Below are 8506 nucleotides of genomic sequence, written 5' to 3' on the forward strand. Positions count from 1 at the left end.
CCTGTCTTTCTCCGAAAGTGCTGTGTTGAAATCTCCTACTGTAATTGTGGAGGTGTCTATCTCACTTTTCAGTTCTGTTAAAATTTGTTTTATGTATCTTGCAGCCCTGTCATTGGGTGCATAAATATTTAATATGTTTATATCTTCCTGGTGAATCGTCCCTTTAATCATTATGAAGTGTCCATCTTTATCCTTTGTGGTGGATTTAACTTTAAAGTCTATTTTGTCAGAAATTAATATTGCTACTCTTGCTCTTTTTTGCTTATTGTTTGCTTGATATATTGGAATGAAATTTTTACTGAATAGGCTTAAAAGAAGATTGGACATTGAAGAGAAAAAACATCAATGAATTTGAATACAGAGCAATACAAACGATCCACACTTAAGTATTAATAATAAAAGAAAAAATAGATGAAAAATGAGAAATTCGTTATATCAATGGTGCGATACTATGTGATGTAAAATACATATGATTAGAACTCCAAAAGAAGACAAGCATAGGAGACAGAAAATCTATTTGAGAACATATCAGCAAATCATTTTCCAAATCTGATGAAATATGTTAATCCGGATCCAAGAAGGTCAAAGACCCTAAAAAGAATATACGTGCACACAGAAATGATGATGTAAGTCACTATTTCTGCAGGACTTTGCAACTACTCCAGTTTTAATGGAATTGAACTGTTTTCCCCCATTGTAACTTCAACGGTAAGAGTGAGGTACCTTTCCAACATGCAGGTCTCCATGGTATAGTACAGATCATTTGTATTTTTTTTTTTTTTTTCCTTACCTGCAATTGCCTCTTATCTTTTCCGACTGGGGAATATGTAGGGTGTCCTAGTCAATTAGAAAGCACATAAAGTCAATATTTTTTTTTTAATTTTCTCAGATAATTTGACATAATCAACCAATTATACCCTGCTTCCTCAGGGAACATTGCAAAGGGGGAGAACAGCCATAAATCCTTCCTACCAAAGAAAAAGAAGCAATAGCTTGGAAGAAGAAAATTCAATTTTTTATTAAAGGTGAGTGGGTAAGAATTGTCCTTCACTGGGATTACCATCTGTGTCCTGGTAATTTCCTATAACCCATGACTTCTGACTGTAGACACGTTTATGGCAGCGTATAGCTAATCCCTTCAAGTATACCACAGATATTCATTACCTTCTTTGTTAACTGGGGCTTCCTGGGTCCTTATGGTGGCCATTATGTTCTTTTACCTGCATATGTGCCCCAAATCTCTTTGATTTGTATGAGCTGCTTGTATGGGTACTATTGAGATATTTCACATACGAGTGAAGAAAGAGTTGAGAATATCTGAACAACTCATCATCAACCTCACCTAAATGAACTTGGTAAAGTTAGAACTTCCAGAGCATCTGGTTAATTTGAATTTTATGTATCAAAAGATAATTATTTTTAGAGTATAAATATGTCCTATGCAATATTTGATTGATAACAAATGTTCTTTGTATACAAATATTTGCTAAGAAATAAATATACTTAGTATAAGTATGAACCATGCAATAATTGATAAACCAGAAATACTTTTAAGATAAGCATTAACAATGCAAAAACATGGCCTTTTGTCATGTTCAGTGCTATTGTTGTATGGCTTGTATGTTGTGTGTTTTCCTTAGTAGATTGTCTACAAATGGGTCTGATTTTTCAAAGTAGGCATTACAAACTGAGTAGACTGAAAAGTACATTGCATGTTTTTTTTTAAAAGATACAGAAATGTGGAGAATACACTAAACCCAAAATCAGTCCTACATTATATCACCACGTGTCCATACTTCCGTTTCTTCTCTGCTTAGAATGGAGTGGTCTCAAATGTATACATTAAGATGTTCAGAGCAAGTCATAGATACTCTTCTTCACACGAGAAGAATGGAAGGAGTAAAAGAATCCAGATATCTTAGAGAGAGGTAGTAACTGACAGTGAAAAAGGGGATTGACTCAATACACACTAGTATGATATTTAGGAAAACATTGAAAATCTCAAGGTGGTAGCCTTGGATCTGAGTTCTGAATCCTTTTGCTCAGTGCAGTGCGTCTCCTATCCTACAGCAAAATCCTATGAGAGCAGGTCCTGAGATTAGTAAATTCCAGGTAAAATTGTCCAGATGTAGGCTTATCATTCTTATGTAGTGGTGAATAGAGAGCTGGAAGGGAGAGTGGGACTCAGTGGAGAAACAGCAGACAAGTTTACCTAGGAAGAAAGGGTGGAGGTGGCTAACAAACTCCAGTCTTGTCTTGCCCCTGCCCCCTAATTTTCTGGATCAAGCCGCTGAAATTGACACCAAGATTTAGCAGATTCCTTGATGGCTGCCACTCTGGGTGTCACGGGACCGAGAATTATCCTTACCAGAAAACTGCTGCAAAGTGACTGTGGAGTAGAACTACCCCATAGGGTTTCTAAGGCTGTAATCTTTATGGAAGCAGACAGCCACATCTTTCTCCTAAGGAGCAGCTAGCTGCTAACCTCTCAGTTAGCAGCTCAGAGCTTAACCCCTGTGTTATCCACCAGGCCTCCTCCCTGAATGTCAGAAATGGTTAAAAGGGAATCCAGGTGGTTTGGACTATGGCACCTTCACTAGCTCCATTCAGGATACTTTTATATAACCAGAAGAGATGACAGGGGTGAGACTTAACAGTGATATACTTGAAAATCACAGTGGTGTTCTCTTTCATTTCTCTATTACACAGTTTCCAGGAAAAAAAAAAAAGGCAATATATGATACAATAAATGCACATATATTTTAAATGCCATATAGATTCCATCATCACCTCAATGTTATATTAAACTAAATAAAGCACATAAAATGAAATACTCAAAATCTTTGAATACTGATATAAACCTAGATTTTAGTGGATATTGAGCTGGATCTTGTGGGTCTTGAAGCTTATAAAAATTATGATTTTTTTTTTTAAGGAGTCCTGATGACACGATAGTTAAGTGCTCAGCTGCTAACCAAAATTTTGATGGTTCAAACCCATCTAGCAGTTCCGAGGGAAAAAAGACCTCACGAGCTGCTTCCATAATGATTAAAGCCAAGAAAACCTACAAGGCACTTTTACTCCGTCACATGGCTTACTATGAGCCTAAAATAGACTCAATGGTAGCTAGCAACAAAAAACAATATAAGAATACATTAATAAAATTATAAATTTAAACTGACCATAAACATGAATATTTAGTTGGAAAAAGTAATAAAACATTTTGAAATTATAAACATTGTGCTAAAATCACAAACACCAGCAAAAGAAGAAACGTGTTCCTTCCCAGGTTTTACAAGATACATCACTATGTGACTGCATTGCTAAGTCCCCACCCAAGGCCTTTAAAGAAGCTCAAACTGAAGCTTCATTAACTTCACATTATCTCTGCCTCTCTCTACAAGAATAGGAAAATCTCACAAGGTTTCTGAATCGAAAATGGAAATACACTAAAGAAAACTATGGTGTCATTGTGTAGATAAAATTAAGATTATTTTCTCAGTATTAACAACTGCATGGTTTTATTATAAATGTATACTCTGCAAACATTGCTGAATCAATTTCAAGTGTAATCTACGTTATATCAGAAACCCTGGAGGTGTAGTGGTTAAGAACTATGGCTGCTCTCCAAAAGGTTGATGGTTCAAATCTACCAGGCACTCCTTGGAATCTCTACTCTGTCCTCTAGAGTTGGGATGAGTCAGAATCGACTCAACAGCAGTGGGTTTGGTTTGTTATATCAGACTATAATGTTTCAGAAATATCCTCCAATCATGGGAAGTGAGATCTTCTACAGTTTTTTTTTAGGTAAAATCAGATGTAGCAATTACTTTTCCATCCTCTAGTATGAAGAAAAGGTGTCCATTCTGTCTGTAACAAGTATAATTTGTTTAGATAATACTACGTGAAGGCTAATACCAATGCCTCTGTTTCCTTCTAGAAGAGATAACTGGATTAAATGGGCCGACAGAATCTAACAGTATTGACTGAATTCATTCTAGTGGGAGTCACAAGGCGCCCTGAGCTGCAGCTCCCACTATTTGCAGCCTTCCTTGTCATCTACTTGATCACAGTGGTTGGAAACATGGGCCTGATCATCTTAACCAAGGCAGACTCCCACCTACAGACACCTATGTATTTTTTTATCAGACACCTGGCCTTCATTGATCTTGGTAATTCTACTGCTATTTATCCCAAGATGCTAGCAGGTTTTGTTGTGGATCAAAATACCATATCCTATTACGCATGTGCCACACAAATGGCTTTTTTCCTTCTGTTCATTATCAGTGAGCTCTTCATCTTATCGGCCATGGCCTATGACCGCTATGCAGCCATCTGTAACCCTCTGCTCTACAATGTTATCATGTCCCAGAAACTTTGCTATGCACTCGTGGGCATTCCATATCTCTACAGCACCTTTCTGTCCCTGATGGTCACCAGTAAGATTTTTATATCGACCTTCTGTGGCTCTAACATCATCAGTCATTTTTACTGTGATGATGCTTTCTTGATAGCTTTGCTCTGCTCAAATGCACGAGAAATAGAATTGTTGATCATAATATTTGCAGCAGTTAATTCAATTTCCTCCCTTCTGGTAGTCCTGGTCTCCTATGTGCTGATTCTGACAGCTATATTTCTAATGAATTCTGCTGAGGGCAGGAAAAAAGCTTTCTCCACGTGTGGTTCTCATCTGACAGTGGTGGTCGTGTTCTATGGAACTCTGTTATTTATGTACCTTCAGCCTAAATCTGCTCGTTCCTCTGATACTGACAAAATGGCGTCCATGTTTTACACTTTAGTCATCCCCATGCTGAACCCTTTCATTTACAGTTTAAGGAACAAAGAAGTAAAATATGCCTTTAATAGGGTCTTCAAGAAGTGATGAAAATTTTGTATTTGATATTCAATACATAATATTGTTTTAATGAATTTTGAAAAAGGCAAATGCTGCTTAACAAATAATTACATTCTCTTTGGTTCCAGACTAAAGACAAATTATGAAACACATACGAATGGATTGTTTTCATTATGTTTATCCAAATATATTTCAATCATTATATTTTAGATCTCAAATTAAATGTTATAGCATTCCTAAGTTTCCTTGTTTCTCTTTCAATGTCTTCTTGTGTGATTCTGTTGAAGTGCAGACTTCATCCAATGGAAAACATATTACACTCTACATCAGTAATTATGTGTGTACATTTGTAAGTGTTTTTATAAGGACTTTGGGGGTCTTCTGAATATTATTTTCATCGCATTTTCTGTTTTTTTCTTTGCTTTTTTAAAAAACTTTGCTTTAAATGAGAGTTTGCGAATCAAGTCAGTCTCTCATACAAAAACTCATGCATACCTTGCTATGTACTTCTAGCTGCTTTCCCCCTAAATGAGACAGCACACTCCTCCTCTCCACCCTATATTACCCTTGTCCATTCAGCCAGCTTCTGTCCCCCTCTGTCTTCTCATCTCTCCTCCAGACAGGAGATGCCCACATAGTCTCATCTGTCTACTTGAGCCAAGAAGCTCACTCCTCAGCACTATCATTTTCTGTCTTATAGTCCAGTCCAATCCCTGTCTGAAGAGTTGTCTTCGGGAATGGTTCCAGTCATGTGCTAATGGAGGGTCCTGGGATCAAGGCCTCTGGGGTCCCTCCAGTCTCAGTCAGACCATTAAATCTGGTCTTTTTATGAGAATTTAAGGTCTGCATCCCACTGTTCTCCTGCCCCGTCAGGGATTCTCTGTTGTGTTTCCTGTCAGGGCAGTCATAGGAGGGTAGCAGGGCATCTTTTAGTCCTTCCAGTCTCTGGCTGATGTAGCCTCTGGTTTATGTGGCCTTTTCTGTCTCTCGCACTCATATTTACCTTGTGTCTTTGGAGTTCTTCATTCTCCTTTGCTCCAGGTGGATTGAGACAAATTGATGCATCTTAGATGGCCGCTTGCTAGCATTTAAGACCCCAGACGCCACTCTCCAAAGTGGGATGCAGAATGTTTTCTTAATAGATTTTATTATGCCAATTGACCTAGATGTCCCCTGAAACCGTGGTCTCCATACCCCCGTCCCTGCTACTCTGGCCTTTGAAGTGTTTGGTTGTACTCAGGAAACTTCTTTGCTTTTGGTTTAGTCAAGTTGTGCTGACCTCCCCTGTATTTTTTGTCTTTCCTTTCACCTAAAATAGTTCTTAATTAGTGAATTAAGTCAGTACCCCTAATTAGTGAATACTCCTCTTCCCTCCCCGCCACCCTCATAACCATCAAATAATATTTTCTTCTGTGTTTAATCTTTTTCTTGAGTTCTTATAATAATGGTCTTATACAGTATTTGTCCTTTTACAACTGAGTGATTTCACTCAGCATAATGGCTTCCAGATTCCTCCATGCTATAGAATGTTTCATGGATTCATCATTGTTTTTAATCACTGCGTAGTATTCCATTATGTGAATGTACCATAATTTATTTATCCACTCATCTCTTGATGGGCACCTTGGTTGCTTCCATTTTTTTGCTATTGCAAACAGTGCTGCAATAAATATGGGTGTGCATATCTGTTCGTGTGAAGGCTCTTACTTATCTAGGATATATTCCAAGGAGTGGGATTTCTGGATGGTATGGTCGTTCTATTTCTAGCTTTCTAAGGAAGTGCCTAATCAATTTCCAAAATGGTTGTACCAGCAGTGTATAAGTGTTCCAGTCTCTCCACAACCTCTCCAACATTTGTTAGTTTGTGTTTTTTTGAATTAATGCCAGCCTTGTTGGGGTGAGATGGTATCTCCTTGTAGTTTTGATTTGCATTTCTCTAATGGCTAATGATTGTGAGCATTTCCTCATGTATCTGTTAGACTCCTGAATGTCTTCTTTGGTGAAGTGCTTGTTCCTATCCTTTGCCTATTTTTTAATTGGGTTATTTGTCTTTTTATTGAGTTTTTGCAGTATCATGTAGATTTTAGAGATCAGATACTGATCGAAATTGTCAGAGGCAAAAACACTTTCCCAGTCGGTAGATACTCTTTTTTATTCTTTTGGTGAAGTCTTTGGATGAGCATAGATGCTTCATTTTTAGGAGCTCCCAGTTTTCTAGTTTCTCTTCTGATATTTATGCATTGTTAGTAATGTTTTGTATACTATTTATGCCATGTATAAGGGCCCTAGCATAGTCCCTATTTTTCCTTCCATGATCTTATTGTTCTAGATTTTTTATTTAGGGTTTTGATCCATTTTTAGTGATTTTTTTTGTGCATGTTGTGAGGTATCGGCCTTGTTTGATTTTTTTGCAGATGGATATCCAGTTATGCCAGCACACTTTCTTAAAGAGACTATTTTTTCCATACTTAACAGACTTCAGAACTTTGTCATATATCAGCCACTCATATGTGGATGGATTTATGTCTGGATTCTCAATTCTGTTCCTTTGGTCTATGTATCTGTTGTTGTACCAGTACCAGGCTGTTTTGACTACTGTGGCGGTATAATACATTCTAAAATCAGGTAGTGTGAGGCTTCCCACTTTATTCTTCTTTTCCAGTAATGTTTTTCTTATCTGGGGCCTCTTTTCCTTCCATAAGAATTTGGTGATTTCTTTCTCCACCTCATTAAAAAATGCTGTTGGAATTTGGGTTGGGATTGCATTGTACCTGTAGCTCATTTTGGGTAAAATAGACATTTTTACAATGTTGAGTCTTCCTATCCATGAGTAAGGTATGTGTTTCCACTTATGTAGGTCTCTTTTGGTTTCTTGCAGAAGTGTCTTGTAGTTTTCTTTATATAGGTTTTTTATGCCTCTTGTTAGATTTGTTCCTAAGTATTTTATCTTCTTGGGGGCTATGGTAAATGGTAAATTGATTTGGTAATTTCCTCTTCGATGTTGTTTTTGTTGGTGTAGAGGAATCCAACTGATTTTTGCATGTTTATCTTGTACCCTGATACTCTGCTGAACTCATTTATTCATTTCAGTAATTTTCTTGAGGATTCTTTAGGGTTTTCTATGTATAAGACCATGACATCTGCAAATAGAGATACTTCTACTTCTTCCTTACCAATTTGGATGCCCCTTATTTCTTTTTCTAGCCTAATTGCTCTGGCTAGGACCTCTACCACAATGCTGAATAAGAGTGGTTATAAAAGACATAGTTGTCTGGTTCTGCATCTCAGGGGGTATGCTTTCAGACTCTCTCCATTAAGGATGATGTTGGATGATGGCTTTTTCTAAATACCATTTATTATGTTGAGGAATTTTCCTTCTATTCCTATTTGCTGAGAATTTTTTTCATGAATGTGTGTTGGACTTTTTAAATGCCTTTTCTCCATCAACTGATAAAATCATTGTGGTTCTTGTCTTTTATTTGTGTGATTGATAGCACTGATTGTTTTTCTAATATTGAACCATCCCTGCATACTTGGTATGAATCCCATTTGGCCTTGGTGAATTATTTTTTCGATATGTTCTTGAATTCTATTGGCTTGAATTTTGTTGAGGATTTTTGCATCTAAGTTCATGAGGGATATAGTTCTGTA

This window comes from Elephas maximus, chromosome 7 (genome assembly GCF_024166365.1).
Source record: "Elephas maximus indicus isolate mEleMax1 chromosome 7, mEleMax1 primary haplotype, whole genome shotgun sequence".
NCBI lineage: Eukaryota > Metazoa > Chordata > Mammalia > Proboscidea > Elephantidae > Elephas > Elephas maximus.